Raw genomic sequence first — 21,414 nt, forward strand, 5'->3', positions numbered from 1 at the left:
TGGGTCACAGGCTTCATCCAGCTGGAGGTTTGGAGGGCAGAGACTTGAAACAAAAGATGACAAAGCCATGTAGCACAAGGGATGAGCCCCTAGCAAATCCTCTGTGCCACTTCTCACAGCCGAGCCCGGCAGCTCCAGCAGAACCACAGAGTGTTATGGGTTGAAAAGGACCCTTAAAGGCCTAGTCTGACCCCTGCCATAGGCAGAGACACCTACCACTATGCCAGGTTGCTCCAAGCTCCATCCAGCCTGGCCTGGGACACCTCCAGGAATGGGGCATCCACATCTCCTCTGGGCAGCCTGTGCCAGGACCTCTCCACCCTCTCAGCAAACCTACTGCAGGAGGTCCCTTCAGCCCTGCAGCAGGACCACATCTCCCACCTTCCCAGAGTATTCCAAGCTCACGGGGGCACTTTCTGCCCTCTGATGGGAGATGTCCATCCCTGCAACAGGGGGATGTTCCTCCTGTCCTAGGAAGGTCCATTTCATGGAGCACTTCCTACCCTAATGCTCCTCACTGCTCCCTCCATCATTCAGAAAACACTGCTGAGATACAAAAGTGGTTTTAGACATTAGAGCTCTGCCTGCAAGTGTCACTTATTAATTAGTCACCACTTGGCTGCCTTCCTCACATGCCTGCAGAGGACATTGTCACCCAACCCCTCCCAGAGACACAGCCTGGCGGTGTAGGTGATGTGGGTGGCAGTCCCCAGTCTCCTCACAGCCATCCTCAAGGCTCTGGGGCTCTGAGGTTTGCTCCAGGCTGGCCAGGAGGAGCAGGAGGAGCAGGTCAGCAGCACCTCACGTGCTCTGGATCCCCGATCACCGCAGAGATTGAGCCCAGACTGTGACAAACAAATCAATAAATTCAAATTAAATGACAAAGCACAAACAGCAGGGTCAGGCAGGGCCAGCGCCTCCTCCCACAGGCACGGGGCAGGTTAATGGAGGCTCCCATTCATGAGCCCTGCGGCAAGGAAACTGCCTCTAAATGACACAGCCCTTCAGAAAGAAAGGGAAGAGCCAAATCCAGTGCACAGGGGCTGGAGGACAGAGATGGCATTTGTAGGAGGGAGGTGCTCAAAGCACAGAGCCGGAGAGTGATCACCCTCTTTCCCATTCCATCTCATCCACAGGAACCATGAAAATTCTTTCAAAACTCCTTAAATGAGAAAATGACACTTTATTGTTTCAGCTGGACTATCTTTAGCTTAAGGATTTTATTTTCTTGACCCTTCTGTCCAAAAACGTTTGTTCTTAGAGCTGACTGAGCACTAAGTCCCCAACAGCACTGGCCAGACAGATACTGGTGATGTCTAATTCCCCAGTCTGCTCTGGGCCCAAGGTTATATTTGCTCCTGCTGATTTCCAGTTTGAGGAGATCCTGAGTCTTTCAGGACCACTGGGAAGCAGCTGACGTTGTCTGCCCAGCTCCAGCTCAAGGACAGTTTCCCAGCCAGGCAGGACCATGATGATCCAGAAGCCTCTAGCCCTGTGGATGACCCCTTTGTAGGGTAGTCTGGACCATTGTTGTGCCCAATCACATGAAAAAAGAGGTGTCCATTGGAACAGTCTGCTGCATGTGGCTATGGGTCCCAGGGCCAGGTTTACTGAACAGGTCAAAAACCTTGCCCCCTCCACCTCCCCTCCACATTCCTCCCACTCCTTCCTCATCTCCAGCCCAGCTTTATATTAACCTCCAGCATCACCGTCAACTGTCAGTCCCAATGGTGTCTTCCTACACTGTCCCAGTTTCTCATTCCTGCTCCTCATCTTCCATGTAGTTCTGGAGCTGCCTTTAGACAATTCCATGTCCACAATTATCCTGGCCAGGCAGGTCACAGGTGCACCACGAGCAGTACCAAGACCTGTTGAGACCATGGCATACCCAGCTGGTGTACAACCTGCTCTCCCAGGTGTTTATTCAATCACTCTTGGGCTGGGGGCAGGGTTTTTTCCCAGTTCAGGACCTAAAGCACATTATCCATTCTCCCCCAGGTGTAACCTCCCTGCTGACTGCAGTCATTTGTGTGCATACAGATAGGCACCTCACAGCCTGAACTTGCCTTTGCTAGCCCAGTATTTCACTTGCTTCTCCCCTGCTTCGAGAACAAAGACAGGAATTTGCGTCCAGACCTGGGGGCAGTTCAGGCTACACCCCACCTGAAGCTGCAAAGCCCAAGCTGTGGATGCATCACCTTCCTGCACCACAGGCGTCCTGCACCCCTCAGCACCCTGTGAATAATTCATCACATGCCCCAGCCCTCCTCTCTTTCTGTTCTCGAATCAGCCATGAGCAGATTGTGTCTTTCTCAAAAGAATTTGTTGCTTGGAGTCGTTCCTGGGAACATTTCCAGGGCTGTGGCTCATTTGCAAGCAGTAAATAGCTACAATGCAGGTGTCATTTGCCAGCCCCACCGGGCTCCAGTTCTGTGAGGGACTTCTTGCCTTTCCACCCCTAGGATGCTGTCACAGGAAGCTGCCCCTGCTCCTACCCCTTGGGCTCAGGACTGTGTGGGTACTCACCAACACTGGGCTTTCAACTGGAAATCACAGGCTTTTTTATCACAGGCGGCACAAAATCACTAATGATCCTCTGAACACCACACCAGCTCCACGAGCCTTCTCAGCCCACCCCCAGGCAGGCACATTCAAGAAAAGAGAATTTATAGGCAAGTAACAAGGTGCCAGTGCATCTTTCAGGATGCAGAGCTGTGGGAGACAATGTCCAGAGTTGCTGTTTAGTGGGGCCTTGCCTGTGATGTGCCTAAATGCAGCAGATGTTTGAAGAGATTTCAGGCTGGCTCATGGCTGGTGATATGGGGCTCTGCTTTTCCTTCTCTATGTATCAGCTGTACTCTTTGCAAAAGTTTGGGGGAAGGGAACATCCACTCATTTGTGGAGGCTCCAGAGCCAAGGGCAATAATGGTATTCAAGGAAGCCTCCATGGTATAACAAAGAAAAGGCTTTCCGCCATGTAAAAATATAAGGAAAGGGTCTTCCCCCACAGCTCTTTACACAGCCATTTTAATGTAACCTGATCCTATATACCCAGTTGGCCTGTTGGCTATGCCTCCCCTTTTTAACTTTTATGTCTTTCCCCTAGAAAGTTCCCCCTTCCCTGTTTGCCCATTGGCCCCAGTTTGGTGCAATCCTCCACCCCTGTTATCCCATTGGTTCTTCCTTTCCCTAACCCCACCTATGCACCACTTTGCCCTGTCCCTATTGGACCTCGACCCTCTGATCCACCCCCTCTGACCTCTATATATTCCTGGACCCTCAGCATACTTTCTTTGTCCCTGGACTCCTTTAGTGTGTGTCTTCAATAAACCCCACTGGAGCTCCATACAAAGACTCTGCTGGTTCTTTCGCTCTTCAGTCTCATCCTGCTATCCGTGTGTGTAGCACTGTGGCCTGCCTACCCAAATGCCTTCTGCTGGAGATGCTTTTGAAAGGTAGCAGCAGCTCACCACCGCACATACTGCTACATTCATTCATACTGCTCATGTGTCTAGAGATTGGAACAGAGCTGGGGAAGGGGCTGGAGCCCCGGGAGCGGCTGAGGGAGCTGGGAAAGGGGCTCAGCCTGGAGAAAAGGAGGCTCAGGGGGCCCTTCTGGCTCTGCACAACTCCCTGCCAGGAGGGTACAGCCAGGGAGGGTCGAGCTCTGCTCCCAGGGAACAAGGGATGAGATGAGAGGAATGGCCCCAGGCTGTGCCAAGGATTAGATTGTGTTAGACTGGATATTGTGAAAATTTCTGCACTTGAAGGATGGTCAGGCACTGGGACAGCTGCCCAGGGTAGTGGTAGAGTGCCCATCCCAGGACGGGTTTACAAGAAGCTGTGTCAGTTGGGGACATGAGTCAGTGGTGAACACAGTCATGTTAGGTTAATGGTTGGACTCAATGACTGGTTTTAAAGGGCTTTTCCAACCTTAAGGATTGTATAATTCCATGAATTCACATCTCTTCCTGTTATAGATGAGTAATGCAATACTTGGTTCTCACAATTAAACAATAAACGTGTAGGTTAAGGGAAGTTTTATTGATGTATGGCTATGTTATTTTTGGTATGTTTTCCCCACAGTCCTCTTTCCCCTCCCCCTTGAAGTGTTGTCCCTGGACAGCCTTGGTAATCGGGGCATGTGAAGGGGAGGGCTGGCTTGTTACTATGGCAGCACCTGACCTCCAGTCAATATGTAAGAGAGTGATCTCCACCAGTGGATGGCAGAGAAGGAGCTGGCTGACAGGAGTCTGGCCGGGGCTAGGAGCAGCCCATCCAATTCATAGAGGAGGACATGAAGGTTTAGTTCCATGGTCCCAGTGCTGGTTTTTCTCCTTATTCAGTCTTTTGTTACATTTTGTTAAAGTTTAATAAACCTTTGAAATTTCAAAAGTGAGCATTGTTTCTTACACTTCTCAAGCAGGCTTTGCTGCCCATCCTTGAGGCCCTTGCAGTGGTGGTCTCCAGGGCTGCAGGGGAGGCTCTGGGAGGCTCCCAGCTGTGCAGGCTGTGTCAGGACTCCCTGAGTGGCTACAGCTCCTCTGCTCCAGCACTGGGGGATAAAATTAATCTCTTAATACAACATGTTTTCATGACAAGTCACTAAAAGGGCAAAAACTACTGTCATAATAATGCACTAACCTCATATTTATTTCTGATATCTGACCTATCAGGGAACTGCTGAATTACTTCTCTGATTAGTTTTCCCATTTGTGAGGGATATGACCTTCCCCTTCAGAGAGAAAAGTATAAATGAGAGGTCATTTCTTGAAGGGAATACCATGAAAGTAGCAGTCATATCAAGGATAAACAAGGATACAAAAATCTGCTATTATAGTACATTTTTCTTCAAGACATAAAAAATCCTCTTCATTTCCAAAATGGGGGAACAAATTAAAAGAAATATGAATACAGTCTGCTCCTGCTCCCAATCTGGACCGTGTATCAGTTTCAAGAGGGAATATCTGACTCCAATTTCTTTCATAAATGTGGTCATTAATGCCAAAGAAATTCACAAATCAAAGCCCCACTCCTGGTTGCCTTTGGGCTCAGAAGTATCACAGAGCCCTGTTAGCAGCAGCATTTGTTCCCAGCCCTCCAGCTGCTCCTGGCCATGCCACCTATGCTGTCGCTCTGAGTGACCTCCAGGGATGAACAGGAAAACCTCACCAGCTCAGACTCACTTGTTGGAGTCTGAGATACAGAGTGTGTTTCTAATACTTACTTCTAGGATCAAAAAAAACACTGAATTTCATATAGCATGAAATTCATGAGCATGTTTTCATGGTGATACATGAGAACAAATGTTAAAGTTAGATAGAAAAAGTGTAAGTGTGTAAATTAGAAATTTTCTTAAATTACTGGGTGAAAAAGTAGTTTAGAGAACAGGAGACAAGATGGAGGATTTAGGGTGTTGTCTCTTGTCCTTCTTCTCTCTTCTTCATGTTCTTCTCCTAGGGGTTTTTGGGTTGTAGTGAGTGATTGGATAGAAAATGTTGCAGTGCAGCACACAGGTGTTGGGTCATTGGGTCACTAAGAAAAATAATTTAGTTGGCATCTGTTAATTGGGTAAATGGACATATAAAAGACCTTGAAGAGGATCTTTGTTAGTCATTTTACCCCTTTTCTATCATAGTGCACATAGCTCCTTGTACCTTGTAATTCTGATAAGAAAAAAATAAACAACTGAGACCGAACAAGAGAAAACTGCCTCCCTCTCGTCAGTCTTCAGTTCAAAGGGAAAAAGAACCCAAATCCAAAAGTCCTTAACTAGACATCACTGAGGGTGCTTTTTCCTTCCTCAGCAGTGAACATTTTATCTTTGAGGCCTGCTGAGCATCCCTATCTCATGTCACCAGGGCTTTCACACTGCAAACAGGCTGAAGCACCTCTTGTGCATGTGGGATACCTGGATGGAATTATTCCCTGGGCCCTGGACTGGCAGAGGCCACTTGTAAAGGCCAAAAGGCCTTTGACTAGAATCCCTATACTCCAGTCATGGAAAGGAGGCAGCAAATAGTGCCTCCCAAGACTGGGGTGAGAGAATGCCTCTCTCCCACAGATCGTTGCAATTATATGTTAAGGTATTGTTAAGTTTGTTCCCCCATTGGTTTATTGAGTTGATGTCACCCCAGTTTGGCCCCCATCTGCCTTATACGTAAAATCCCTGGAATTTTCTCTCTTCCCTCAATCCCCATTGGCCCTAGTTTGGTGCAATCCTCCACCCCTGTTTTCCTACTGGTTGTTCTTGTCCCTAATCTCACTCTGCACCATTTTCCCCTGCTCACATTGGATCCTGACCCTCAGATCCGCCCCCTCTTACCCCATATATAATTCTGGACCCTCAGCCTGTCTTTGTCCCCGAACCCCTTCAAGGAATAAACCCTCTGGGATTTTTAAACAAAGACCCCGTCCCTTGTATCGTGTGTCTGCTTAAAGATATTGTGCACTCCAGGCTGAAGAAGCACTGGTCACCCTTCAGGCCATGTTGTTCCACAACACAACAGTCACTGCCAGTTATCAGAGGTCACTACAGGTGACATGGGAGCAGTTCTTTCCCTCCCTCCCTTGAGCCATCCTCATAGGAGACATCATTCTGTGCAGAATGGCAAAGCACTGTGGTAGGAATGGACATCCAGGAAGATGAAGACAAGGGCACCACGCCTGCACCTTGGGAATGTTCGAGTATGTGCTACCTTTGGCACAGCTTTATCAAGGATATTCTGAACAGGCTCCATCGCGTTCCTTACCCAAGGTGTTCTGTGGGCACAGAGCATTCTTGAACCTGAGGCAGGGAAGAATTGCCCAGCTGTTGTCTGGGTCCTGATCTCACACAGCCCCACGAGCTCAGGGACTGGATGGTTATAGATGTGCAAAAAGCCTCTGCTCCCACCTGAGGACATAAGAAGGACTCCCAGACTGCTGGGAGAGAGGAGTGTTCACTCCCTTCTCCACACTGAGGAAGAGGAGAAAAAAATCTTCTTTTCTGGGAAGAGAAGAAAAAATCATTCTCTGGACAGATTGTCCCCTCACTGCTCCCAGCAAGGTCACCTGCAGCACCCATGGGCACCAGCAGCAAAAGGCAGCCACTGCCAGCTTGAGGCGTGGCCACCACCAGGGTGGGAGTGGATTTATGTTCCATGGGGAGTTGGACACCACAGAAAAAACATCTCTAGAGAAGAGGCAGGAAAAGACTCTCACCAAGCAAGATCAATCTCATTTCCAAGGCAAGGGGGCTAGAGGGGGTCAGTCAGCAACTGGCAGCCTTAGTCTCCTGCCCCAGACTGAGGGCTTCATCCTTGAATGGCACAGGGAATTCTCAGTGTTGTGCCTCTTCCAGGAGAGTCTCCATGGGAACATAGTGGATGCTCACACCCAGGTTGTAGCAGCTTGGGTAGATGGTGAGTGCTGCTGCCTTCCCAAAAGCATCTCCAGGTGAAGGTGTTCAGACAGGCACACAAGCAGTCACACAGTCCACACACACACTACAGATAGCTTTTGGCAAAGAGAGTCAGGAAGGGTCTTTTCTATGGAGTTCCGATGGAGTTTATTGATCCACACATCAAAGGGGCTCAGGGCAAAAAACAAAACTAGATGGAGGACCCAGGGTTATATATGGGTAAGAGAGGGCAGATCAAAGGGTCAGGGTCCAATGGGAATGGATAAAAGTGGTACAGAGGGGTTAGGGCTGGGAACAACCAATAGGAAAACTGGGGTAGAGGCTTGCACCAAACTAGGGCCAGTGGGGATTGAGGGAAGGGAGAACATTGTAGGGAAGATCCAAATAGGATAAACAGGGGCTGAACAGGGATTACATCAACTTGATAAACCAATGGGGTGTTGCCTAGCAAGGCAGACACCCTGGTTCAGGAGCAGCACGGTGGCCAAGCTCAGGCCATTCGGTCCAAACTGCACACAAGCATCAGTGTGATGGATGGCAGAAATGGCGTTTATTGCTGGAGAATTTGACACTTTATAACCTAGGGTCACTGTGTTACTCCCATCTGCTTTCATCACAGCCAGGTGCTATTGGCTAATTACGGGGGTCATTACCATACACTGTGGAGGAGGGGGGTGACTGTCTCTCCATTACATCCCGAGATCTTCCGTCTGCCAGGCCCTAGCCTCCACAATGGGGGAACAAACTTAACAATACCTTAACATATAATTGCAAAGACCTGTGGGAGAGAGGCCTTCTCTCACACCAACCTCAGGAGGTGTTATTTGTTGCCTCTTTTCAGGGATTGTGATATGGGGATTTTAGTAATAAAACAAGTCTGTCCATTTGGCTTTGAACCATTTCTGACAGCCAGGGAATTTCCTAGGAAGTGAACAATGTCTTGCTTGACCTTGCAAAGAACCAAAATGCAATTTTTTCTGATGTTTCTCTGGCTGCAACTGGAACCAGCAGCTGTTACAGTACAGCAAGAGCAGCCAGCCCCTCTCTGTAGTGTCACCTGTGTCCCAGCTGCCCCATCAGCTCCCAGCTGACACCCTCTGACTGCTCCAGCAGATGAGAGTCATCAGCAAAGCCATGTTGCTTCAGCACTGCCCAAGAGCAGGACAGGCTGAATGGGCTGAAAGGACATGGTCACCTGTCACCCTGAAAATTAAACCTTCTGATAATGTTTTCATAGTTTTAGTTACTTTCCCATGAAAGTCCTATAAACATAAGTTGTTTATCATACTCCTTCTAATAAATGTTTTTGGATGGAGGTTTCTCATGACCAGTGTGCTTGAGGAGGTGGCAACTTAATTATCTAATTCCTGGTCATTGTCGAGAATCTATAAATACTGGAGTCAGAGAATAAAGAGACGGTTTTTTGTTCTGACACTGAGAGTGTTCGTGTGGATCATTTCATGTCCTTTAGTGACAGTCACCTGCCTTTGCCTCTTATGTGCCTGCCCAGTTCCATCCCTTGTGGCATTTTGCTCACAATGTTTAGATTTCCCTTTCCAAGGGCCCGCAAGGATGAGAAAGGACACTTGGGTGGGAGGACATTCCCCTGAGAGAGCTCTGAACTCAGTGTAGTTGAAGAAAGTTGCGCCTGTTCTCATATCCTGTCCACATACATGCCCACATGTCTGGTGCATGTCATATCATGCCATGTCATGTCATCCATGTGTCTCCCATGTCAGGAGCAAAGGCACTGAGGGATCTGTCTCTGGAGACAGGGTGCATCAGGATAGGACCCTGTCCTACCTGGGAGCCATCAGAGCAATGATCCCAGGGCCCCTTGCAGCTTCCCAGACTCTCCTACTCCCCTGGCAGCCCAGGACCACCCAGCTCAGCACCTTGCTTCACCCCTTCCCAGTGAACCCTGGAGCCAGGACAGGACCCTGCTGAAGGAACAGGACCCCACACATGAGACCAAGACCCAGAAAGCTACTGTGTCCCCACTGCTCCTCCTGCCCAGAAACCTGAGCACTCCCAAGCAGGGCAGGAGCAGGAGAGTGGAGGGATTCTCCACCCAGCTCTCCAGAGACCAAAACACTGGGTGTGGGCTGAGTGTAGAGGGCATAGCTCAGGAATCTGAAACTGAACTGGGAGCAGCAGGATAAGCAGATTAGCAGCAGCAAGGTGGGGGTAGCTGGGCAACAGCGGAGCAGTGGTGCAGAGGGGATGGTCCACAGATCGTGGAGCTCTCATCACTCCAAGAGAGCTTTTTATTATGATGTAAATAAAACTGTCTCTGCAGCCTGGAGACAGAGCCATTTGGATGCCACCTTTGGACCTTTCTCAGCGACATGGCCTGGCAGCTCCTGTTCCTGTTGAGAAGGTACCATGCAGAATGGAACATGTTCTGAGCACTGTAATTGCCCAATAAAACTGTGTTTCTTCACCATCCAGTTGAATTAGTGCCTGCAATATGTTTGAAAGTTTTATAGCCCAGTTAATTGTGAGGCAGTAACAGGAAGGGGCATTATGGCCTTAGGAATACAAGTTGCATCTGTATTTAATGATACTAAACCGTAAGAAGCCTCCATTCAAATAAAGCAATGGCTGCTGTAGTGCCTATAAAAGTGATGATGGCTGTGTTCAGCAGAGATGGTGAGCTTGGGTGCAGCAGGAGCAGGGACACGGTGCCTGGGGCAAGGACATTGCCCAGCTCCTGCAGTAATTCCTGGGGCAAGGACACTGCCCAGCTCCTCTGGCCATTCTGGTCCATAAGGCCAAGAGTAGCCATTCCTGCACCTCAGGACCTCTCTATGTGCCTGCTCTGCACACAGGCTGTTGTCCCACAGTCCCCCAGCCAACAGTGTTCTACGTCCCTTTGAAGGGAAAGGCCACAACCCCCATTCTGGCCACTAGACAGCTCACACCTTTCCTGCAGGCTCCCACCACCACCCTACCCATCCAGCAAACTGGGACTGGGGGCCTGCCCATGCCCATGCTGTACCTGGTATGGATGGAGAAGCTTCTGTGGGAGTGGGAACCGGAGCATAAGTGTTCCTAAGTGAGACACACTCTTTGCTTTCATTAGGAGTCCCACATGGATTTGGGGCTGGGGAGGGTCAAGGGCAGCAAAAGCACTGACAACAGCCCATGGTGATTCTCATAGACTCAGCAAAGTCCTTGCTTGGCGCCTGCAAATGGTTCTTCTAGAGAACCTCTCCTTTCTCCAGTCACAGGAGCATCAGGACTAGCCCCTGGATGGATTAGGGATGAAGAAGCTGTTGGTGATTTTTCTTCAGCTCATCTTCTGGATCCAGCATCAGGGGAAATGAAGGTATTGAGGGGCAGGGACTGCATAGCATCTCCCACACCTCAAAGGTTTTTTGGAGAAACATCAGGGCTCATTCTTGTGTTGGCAGAAGGGAATTTCAGCTGTGTCATGAATCTTCCCATATCATGGATCTTACCCCAGAGAGTCCAGTTCACCAGGCTGGGCCACAGATCCAGCACAGCTCCTGGTGACAAGGACAACCCTAGTCAGGGGCAGATGGCACAGAAGGACCAGAAGGGGCAGCAGCAGCTGTGGCTGACGGCAGGGGAGCTGTGATCACTTCACTGGGTCCTCACAATCCATGCCACCCTTCTGTGCACCCTGAGGTGTGCACCCACCTGTACAGACACTGTGCATCCCAGTGCTTGGACACATGCAGGTACCACCAGGGCAGCAGGGCCTGGAAGGGTTCAAGGATAGTAGTGGCCATGGACAGAGAGCAACAGCCCCGTGGTAACGCACAGAAGAGAAGTCCCAGGACTGGAAGGTCCTGGCCAGTGGCACTTGTTGCTTCCTTTAGGGGCTCAGCCATCCCTGGATCAATCATAGGGCCTTGTACACCATTTCTGAGACACCCACACCTGCTGAGGGTGACTATTTGCGACCAGCCTGGCATGTCTGGCATGACTCATGAGCCTCCAAGGGGATCTCAACAAGAAGAGGACCAACAGCCAAGAGCCAAGGTCAGGCCAAGAGCCCTGACTGGATGGAAACCTCCAAGAGCATCCTCCCCTGCAGAGCAAAAGCCTTGGCCCTGTTCTTTGGGAGCAAAGGGTGAGTATTCAGCACCTGCAGGAGTGAGTGACAGGCAGGTGACAAGCCTGTGACTCCTTCCACTTTGTGTTTGCAACTATATCAACTGTTGAGATTAATTCAACGTGCAGCAGGGAAGTGAGTTGCCAGTGAGTTCATTTAGAATTAGATATGCAATCAATGGAAAATTAATACAATTAAGTTTCAAATTGTCATTTAATAAAACACCTTTTTGCAAGTGGAATATTAAGTGGGACATAAACGCTGCAACACTGCTGGAATGTGCTGCTTTCAGTGAGGGAGAAGGTTGTGCCCAAGAACTGTGCACATAGCCCCCCCTCCACCACTATAACTCATTAGACAGACTCTAATTATATATTTATAGTTTACAGAAGTTTCAGCTAATTGCATGATGCCTCTCAGAAGCTGCTGCAAGGCCCTGCTGCTGTGGTGGGTCGTTGGTTGTTACTGACATACCCATAGCTGAGAGTGCTCAGCAAATCTGCTGAGGAGCACAAGCCTCAGATCTTCCTGTCTGATACATTAACTGCGTGCAGGGACATTTCCATTTATAGTTCAGCCAGAAAATTCATAGAAAATACTCCAGCTGTTGGTTTCTCTCATGGATTTGGAAAGAAATTTTCCCAGTTTTCCAAAGTGATGTGCACAGGCCAAGCAAGGAACCCATTCTATGAGAGGACAGTGATGGGACACCATAGGCTGTTTCCAAAACTGCTACAAGACCCTTCCCAGAGAGTTTTCTTGGGCCATGGTGTGAGCACTATTTTTTCAGGTGAGCAGGCACCACAAGGGATGTGCAGGAGGAACTGGAAGTGCACGGGGGCATGTGGCTTCAAGGGGATGAGGACATGGGCGAAGGGAAGGAGAAGGGAACGAAGGGAAGGAGATATGGAGGAAAAATCACAGTCCCAAGCAGCCCTCACACACCTCAAACCTGCAAGATTTAGTTCCCACCATCTCTAGCTGCCTTCTCCACTGACCTCAAAGCAAAGTGGGGCAGAGACCCAATGCTCCCTGACAGCACCCTGGGAGGAGATAGTGACACCAAACCTGATTGACTCTATTAAGCTGTTCATGCACATCTTTTATTTCTCTTTTTATTCTCTGACTCATCCTAGTGACTGTTTGCACCACTGGCTCTTCTCTGTGTTCTGCTGTCACCCAAATTCCTGTCTCTCACCAGTGCTGCTCTCCCAGAGCGAGGGCTCCTGCTCTGCAGGCAGCTCACTGGGGCACCTGCCCCTTGCTCCCCAGGCCAAGGCAGCTTTTCCAGCCACTCTGCCCTTCCTGCAGCTTTCTTCTGTTCATCTCCCACTTCATCAACACCCCTGAAAAGTGGGGATACCGTCCTCATCCAGAGGATCCAGTCATTCACTCAGAGCTGGGAATGGCATCACAGGGACTTGGCACAAAACTGGACAGCTGCAGTGAGGAAGGGAAGGTAATTATCAGCAATTGCTTTCTTGAAAGATGCACTATTGAATCTTAGTTGCACAGCCTGTGCAGGGCCCTGAGCTAGCAGAGACCGCCTCAGAGTGTGTGACTGGGAGAATAAATCCACACAGGTCCTGCTGGACAGAGATCAGCACCATAATGCATTCAGCATTTCTGGGAGCAGGGACTCAGAGCCCTCTCTTGGTGTGTGCCAGGGGCCCACACAGCAGCAGGACCCCACCCTCAGCATCCTCCAGAACGGCAATAAAAATACAAACTGGGACTCAGAGAAGCTTCACCACTGCTGTGGGTTTATTACACAAATCCCAGAAAGAGTTGCAGCTAAACATGTTATTAGGTTAAATAAAAATAAAATGTATTCTAGAAAATGTTTTGAAATTTATCATGTAATTAAGCTATTAATTTGATCGTCTTTCTTACTTGGATTGGAAATTCGCATGGGTCCTCATCTCACTCCTGTTATTGAAAAGCATGCTCATCATACGCAGTCATTATGCATTTTCATAAACATTTGATGAACAATAACTGTGAGAAACATAAAATATTGGTTTTGTCCTTCAGCTGTAATAGCCATATGGAGATGAGCTGTGCCTTCAAGTCAGCAGTTGTGGCACATCCTCGTTGATAACAGCGCTTGCTATTTTTACTGTTTACAGCACAAATGCAGCCCTTTAACAGGGGGGAAGAAGGGTTTAATCTGTAAGGCCTTTGCAGTGATTTGTAAGAGAGCTGCTGTGCTCACATTCCTCTGTGATTTAGGGTGAGCTATAATTACTCAGTATTCTGGACAGCTCTCCTACAAGATGTCAATTTATGTGTAAGCAGAGCAAGGCAGTGGCTGGGGACAGCTCAGGCCTCTCCCCTGCACACACACACACATAGTTTCCTTAGGTTTGAAAAGAAAATGTTTCCCCAAGCAATGGAGCGAGGTCCTGCCCTGGAAGTAGGGCTGCTGAGTGAGCACATCGCCTTGACGGTGACCAAGGTATCCTTGCCACACATCACTGGCTTCCACCACCACCTTGTTCTACTTATGCTCACCAGGCTGGGGATGGAGCATCCCCTTGACTTTCCCTGACTTCAGCTGCCCAGGGCTCATTCCTGCCCCTGCTCTGTGGCTGACAGGGAAAGGACCAAGGTGATGCACTCAGAAGGGGAGGCTTGGCCAGGGTGGGTGATAACCACTATGCACAAGGTTTGTGCACACACAGAGTGCTCTGGGACAGCTGCCAGCAGCGAGGGAAGTGGCTGGCTCTGATCTCTGCTGCCAACAGGCTCAGCTCAGGTTTGCACCAGGCTGAGCAGACCCACAGACATGTCCAGCACCAGGGGCTGGATGAGATCACTCCAGCTCCCCCACTCCCTGCTGCAGCTCCCACTGCCCCAGGAGATCCCAGCTGTGCCCAAAGACAGGAGGCAGGACATTCGTGCTGCCCACAACACCCTCCCCTTGGGCTGACTTTTACCATCCATCCATCCACAAGCCTGGAGTACAGGGCTGGGAGCCTTTCCCAGTGGTTCCTGTGGCAGCAGTGCCTGCACCTCCTGCACCTGCTATCTGCAGAAGTGCTTGTAATCTGAAAAGAGACACCTCAGACAACCCTTGAAGTTGATTTTCCTGAGAGCATCCCAGAACCTGAGGCAGAGCAGTTCTGTCCAGCAATCAGTTATGCACCAAGGACACCCCTGGATCAAATGCTTCCATTCAATTCCAAGTCTGAGGAGAGAGGCAGTTTGCACCAGAACTGCTCCACAAATCAGAGCAGGCAGGAGAGAAACAAAAATCACATCAAAATGTGCCACTTCCTCTTCCCCCTCCCAAAAAACCACCCAGATCTCCTCCCCAAAGGAGGCTCAGGAGCATAAAACCACACACCAGGAGTGCCAGGCTGCAGCAGGAGTGGGCAGGAGAGCCTGCAAAATCTGGGGATGAATGTCCCAGGGATTGGATATGTCTATCTCACCGTGCAAAGCATTAATGAAGTTTCTCCCAGGGCAGGACACAGATTCAGACACAACACTTCCCTTTCAGCACTGAGTCCTGGGCCAATGTCTGCCCCACGTGGATTTATGGCTCCCTGTGCTCGTAAATGTCGGCAAGGCTGTGATGGATGCAGGAGCTGGGAAGCGCTCCCCCAACTTTGGGAGATTTCTTTTTTTTTTTCTGATCTTTTACAACAGCCATAAACCAGCTGCTGATTAGTGACAGGTCTTAAAACTTTAGGCAAAAGCTGTTGAAATCAGCTTTAAGTGCTAAGCTTCTCCCAAAGCAGAGCAGCTTAGTGCTTCCCTTTTGAGGTCACATATGTGACGTGTGGCCCTCTGAGGGATATCTCCTCCACTGCTGTTCCCAGGGCAGGACTGGGCAGCCCTCGCAGCCCACTGGGTCAGGGACCAGCCCTGCCCTCCCTGGTGACACAAGCAGCAGATATCCCCAGACAGGTCCATACCTGTGGCCCTGGGTCCCACATTGTCCAGTCTGTGCCAGACAAAGGGCCGAGCCCTCTCTTTTCTCAGATCTTGGCAGAGATGTGAGGGGCAGGACAGGACAGCTCACAATGATGTGCATTGCCACCTTTGCCAGCAGGGCAGAGTCCCTTCCAGCATCTCTCTGGGCGGGCATAGTCCCCATGGGGACTGGACATTGCTTCCAAGTCCTGATCCAGTGGTCACAGATGATGGGTAGAACCAACAAGGACATGGAGTGAAAAAGGCTGAAGAACCTTCCCAGCCGAACAGTCCCCACTGCCTCAAGGGCATGGCAGACCTGGTTGTCATGAATAAAATCTCTCAAGAAATCCACCCTGGTTAAAATACTGTGTTTGGTTGTGTACAGTTAATGTTCTTGTCCCATTTTTAAACCTTGTTTGTTGTACCCCTTGTTTACCCTGATAGTTGTTAGTAACGTTAATTACTTACCAGTTATTGAAGTGTTTTAAGAGTTCTCTTATAAGATGTACCTCTACCCCCTTTCCCTCACTTCCCTGTTACTTCCCACTCCCTACACTCCTACCTCCCTGACCGTCGGGAATCACTGCTGCTGCTCCCAGAGGACCCTGGGTAATATGCAAACGAAGGCACGCCAGACACCAAGACTAACAAAGCCAGCAAATGAATAAAAGGTCAAAGAGACATATCCTAACAAGCTATGATGGAAAACTCTCTTCCTGCATCACCTGAGCCTGCTTAAAAGGTGTCACCATGACCTCAAGAGGACTGGAAAGGACCCCCCTGGACAACAAGCAAGAATGACAGGCCTCCTGGTTTCTCTCGTGAGGATGGAGGTCCCAGCTCTGCAGTGTGTGCTGCAAAGCTCAATTGTGCCTCCTCCTTAGAGCTGCCAGTGTGGGAGCAGCAGTGGTGCAAGTGACCCCTCGAGCCCACACCCCAGAGCTGAGTCCTACTGAAGGCATAAAGCAGGAGTCTGTCTCCTGGCCAATTTACTTGAGTACCCACCAAAGCCTCTCCATCACTGCCCATATCAGCTTGACAGAGGACAGAAAATATAACAAAAGGCTTCTGGATTAAGATAAGGATGAGATCACCCACCCATTACCATCACAGGCAAAACAGACTTGGTTGGGGAAAATCTGATTTATTGCAAATCAAATCAGAGTAGGGCAATGAGAAGTAAATCCAAATCTTAAACCTACCCACCACCCCTTTCTTCCTGGGCTCAACTTCACTCCCAATTTCTACACCTGTTTCCTCCCAGCAGTGTGGGGGGACAGGGTTGTGGTCCCCATCACACATTGCCTCTGACACTGCTTCCTTCCCAGGGGGAGGACTCCTCACTCCTCCCCTGCTCCAGCATGGGTCCTTCCACCAGGTCAGTCCTTCAGGATCAGGCTGCTCCTGGAGTAGGTGTGAGTCACCCACAGGGTCACAAGTTGTGCTGCCACTGTCACCACTGGGCTCAGCAGAGGGAGGGAGGGAGGGAGGGAGGGAGGGATGGATGGATGGATGGATGGATGGATGGATGGATGGATGGATGGATGATGGATGGATGGATGGATGGATGGATGGATGGATGGATGGATGGATGATGGATGGATGATGGATGGATGGATGATGGATGGATGGATGATGGATGATGGATGGATGATGGATGGATGGATGATGGATGGATGGATGGATGGATGGATGGATGATGGATGATGGATGGATGATGGATGGATGATGGATGGATGGATGGATGATGGATGGATGGATGGATGGATGGATGGATGGATGATGGATGGATGGATGATGGATGGATGGATGGATGGAGACTGACTCTAGTTAGAGAATAAGTGTGGCATTTTGGGTACATTTCTTGTGATGATAACCACTCTTTAACCCATTCCTCCTGCCTTCCCAGTCTCCCTTCCCATTACACGTTCAGGCTCAGACCTGGCAGGTCCCATCACTCCCTCCAGTGAGAGGGGGCTCCACTTCCCTGCAGGATCTCTGCTTGGACCATCTGTCCCACATTGGGCTGGGCACATTCCCTCCCTGCTGCTACTTCTCTCAGGAAAAGAAGTTAGTGAAGATTTATCATAGCACTAAACTTCAAATTGAGCACATTTGAAAGAAGAACAATTTATTCATCAAAAATATAGCTTCATTTTATCTGCAATTATTCTCAAGTTAAGGCTCCATTCAGAAAGTATTTGGCTGAATAAACAGCAATTTTTTATGTCTAAACCATCCCATTTTGACATTTCATCACACAGACAAATGCAGGAGGACACAGCCCACACAAAGATCATTTGGAAAGTTCTCTCAATAGTTTATTTTATTCCAAAGTGCTGTTCTGGAGTGGTAGGGTAGGAGCAGCTCTTCCAGCCTCTGACCAGTATGGAAGGACCAGTTGGGTCCTGTGGGGCAGAGCCACCACCAACAGTGGTTCATCGGTTTTGAAATTAAAAGAGAGAATCCAAAAAAAGACAGGTGGCTGCACAAACATGAACAAAACAAACTCAGGGGGATGCTTTTCCACCAGCAACTGGACTGGGGGAAGTTACTAAAAGAGAGTATATGAGGTGCACAGCAGCTAAACTTCCTGCTGCAGAGGAACCACAGGACAACAGTAAAAGGCCAATACTGCTGCATCAGGAGCACTTTAGTGTCCTGAAAATCAAAAAGTAATCCTATAAAAATGGGAATGAGGGTATAAGGATAAGTATAAAGGGAAAGCTCTAGCACATGGGGGCAGAATGAGAAAGGGTAAGGTACAGAGAGAGTTACAGCCAATGAGGGGTATAAAAGGCAAGGAAATAAGTTCCAGAAATATACTGGAAGTGCAATGAAAAGAAAAAAAAAAGAGTCAGCATTTGTCTTTTGATGGAAAGAACCAAAGAGATGACACAGAGACACAAACAGTGACTTCCTCACCATGGCTGCACAGTGCAAGCCTGTAAACAGTGCCCAGAGCCATCACCAGTGGCGAGAGAAGCTCAGTGCATTGAGTAGTCAGGGGTCAAGAGAAATCACCCTGGAAATGTAAGCAACCTCTGAATAAATAGCAGCAGATTGTGACAAATTTTGAAGGCTTAGGAAATCCTGGGGAAGTGTGGAAAAGGCACCTTTTCTGTGAAAAATAGAAATACATGAATAAAGGAAATTAAGTGTTTGTGGAGTTACAGAACACCCAAGCTGGCTTCAGTTCCTTGAAAAATTTTGGAACAAATTATTGAACAATCCAATTGTAAGTACTAATATTGTGATAAAAATAAAAGATAAAAACCAGCCAACACAACTCTACCAGGAAAAAAATGATGTCAGAGTGATCTAATTTCCCTCCTTGCCAGGGTATTTGGTCTAATGAAGGAAGAAACAATGGATGGATCCATTATGCAAAACCTCTGGTGCATTCCCAGGAACGGGCAAGGAAGTACGATCTGAGTGAAAACATGGGAGATGCTGAGAGCAAAAGATGCTCCAAGCAAAGCTGGGGGCTGAGAGCTGGGGCAACCGGGGATCACAAGTCTGTTCTCATGGTCTGGATGCCTTTTATTTTCTTACAGCATGACTGGTGGGCATGTCCATGTCCAAACACAGGGGTGACACCTCTGTGGATCCCCAAGACACCAGGGACCTCCAACCCCTGACAGACACTCAGTGTGCCACATTTCCCTTGCAAAGGAGGGTAGAAACTTCTTCAAAACATCTGCAGGTGAAAGCAATTCCTCTCAACTGGACATTTCAGGTGATGGGAGGTGCATGGCTTTGAGTAAAGCCCTTTTAAATATAGATATATATGATATAGGTATATGTATCATGCCAGTCATGGGTGGGAAGATGAAAATCCACCACTTGTGAACCAGATGCTCATAAAACAGAACAGCCTTGTTTATTGTGCAGAGCTCACTTTCATACTCAATTCAAAACTCCCAGGCTTAGATAGCTATTGGGTGGGATCTCTCTCCACCCAGATCTCTGGCCAGTGATCTCTGGCTCACTTCTCAGCTTGAATGGGGCTGGCCAAGGGTCCCCTGTAACTTATCCAGGGACATGTTCAGGTATGAACCAGGCCAGCCAAACTGGATTTGTGTTATGGTCAGATTCACTTTGTCCAGCCCAGGCCAGCTGTACTGTGACAGGTATAGGTACAGATACATACTCAGATGAAAATATTGTTATTTAATTCTGGTTCACGCACTGCAGCCCCACTCTGAAGTCTCCTGGCTGTTATGCAATGACCAGCAGCAGTGTTAGCTCTGTCACTCAGCCCTGGAGCAGCACAAGGGGAGCCTCAGACACCTGCCCTGCTGCAGTGAGGGGAGATGTTGCAGGATGGAGCTCCCAGTTCAAACCAGTTCAGCACAAACCACCAGGAAACACCCCCACCCCAGAGAGAAGAGGGGTGAGCTCCAGCTCTGCCTCCTCATCAGAGCAGACAGTTTCAGAAGAGTCTCCCCAGACGTTCCTCTCTGGGCAGCCCCAAACAACAAAAGTGTTTGAACCCACCCTGTGACCTTTTCTTTCCTCTATTTCTTCTGCCAAGACCAGAGAAAATACCCCGTTTTGAGAACAAAATAGTGCAGAAAACCGAAATGACACAATCTTGGAGTTCAGTGTCATGCACAACCCCTCAGCCTGAAGAGGTTTGACAGTTTGTACTGGGAAGAAGGTGTGATGCTGCAACGTTTCTTCAGAGAGAAAAAAAAAGAAATAAAAGAGGATGGCTTTTATTTTTAGAAGTTTTAGCAGCCAAATTGTTGTCAGGCCGTCTGTTCTCTGCTGAGCAACACACAGTGTTGGGCACAGCCAAGAAGAGCTTTCTCACAGAGCAAAATGTCATGATAAAACCAGGTTTCATCAGAATCCAAACAACCTTCATGGAAAAAATTGCCAAATTTTGGACAAACTGTATATTGTTTATCTTTTGTTGTTGTTGTTGTTGCCGGAATCTGCCTATGGATGGAGAAATATGAGACTGGGCCTGAACTGCTGTTTTGTTTGGGAACATGCCACATTTCCATTTGGTGCCCTCTGGTGATGCTGAATAGCTAAAGGAGGTCTGGGACTTTAGTTCTCTTCCATCTTCCACCCTAACACAGCTTTTCCTTTCATTGCTGTCCATCTTCTGCAACTAGAGATGCTTTCAAAAGAAAACAAAACTGGATTCTTATTTCTCTTTGTTCTCTGGCCTTGCACATCTGCCCCATTGTTGCAGGGCTCAGCACCCTCATGACTGACTCACAGCTCCCTGAGGTTGAGGAACCTCTGGAGATGGTCCAGTGCCATCCCTGCTCAGGCAGGGTCACCTAAAGCTGGATTCTCTGGGCTAAAGCCCACAGGCTTTGGGATATCTCCAAGGGTAGAGAGCACTGCTTCTCTCATGAGTGGTTCAGCCATCCTCACAGCTCTTCCCTGGACTTGGTCCAGTAACCAGCATCTGTCTTGTACTGGGAAGGACAGCAAGGGCGCAACCTGATGCCACCACAGCTGTCTGTAAAACCAAACTGCTACCCCAGTAATTCCTGGCACCAGAGAGCCAGGCTGTGTGAGCTGTGCCTGTCCTGGAGAGACACACAACCATGATTGCACCCATCCCTGTCCAGCTGTGACGTGGGCCAGGCAGATGGGCACACTGCAGCGTGGCCAAGGGAACTCGAGTCTGGGAAAGGGCACCTTTGGGTCCTGTGGGTACCAGGAGGAAAGCAGGCACAGGTGAGGGTTATGGGAATTTTGCTGAGCCTATCCTTGACACTGACACCCATGCATGTCCCAGGGAGAATTTCATGCTTCAGGTTCTTCATAAATGCCAAATTAGTGTGTGATGGATGGGCTGGGAGCTCCTCCCAGGATCTCTCCACAGCAGCTCTTGGGAGCAGCAATAAAACTCCATTGTCAGCTGGGCCAGGATGAGGTGTGTGGTGGATAACCCGGAAAGGAGCCTTTCCAGGCACCCCTGGGGCAGAGCAGGGACAGGGCTGATGGACCCACCTTGGTCTTGCTAGGCACTGCT

Source organism: Poecile atricapillus, chromosome 16 (assembly GCF_030490865.1).
Source record: "Poecile atricapillus isolate bPoeAtr1 chromosome 16, bPoeAtr1.hap1, whole genome shotgun sequence".
Taxonomy (NCBI): domain Eukaryota; kingdom Metazoa; phylum Chordata; class Aves; order Passeriformes; family Paridae; genus Poecile; species Poecile atricapillus.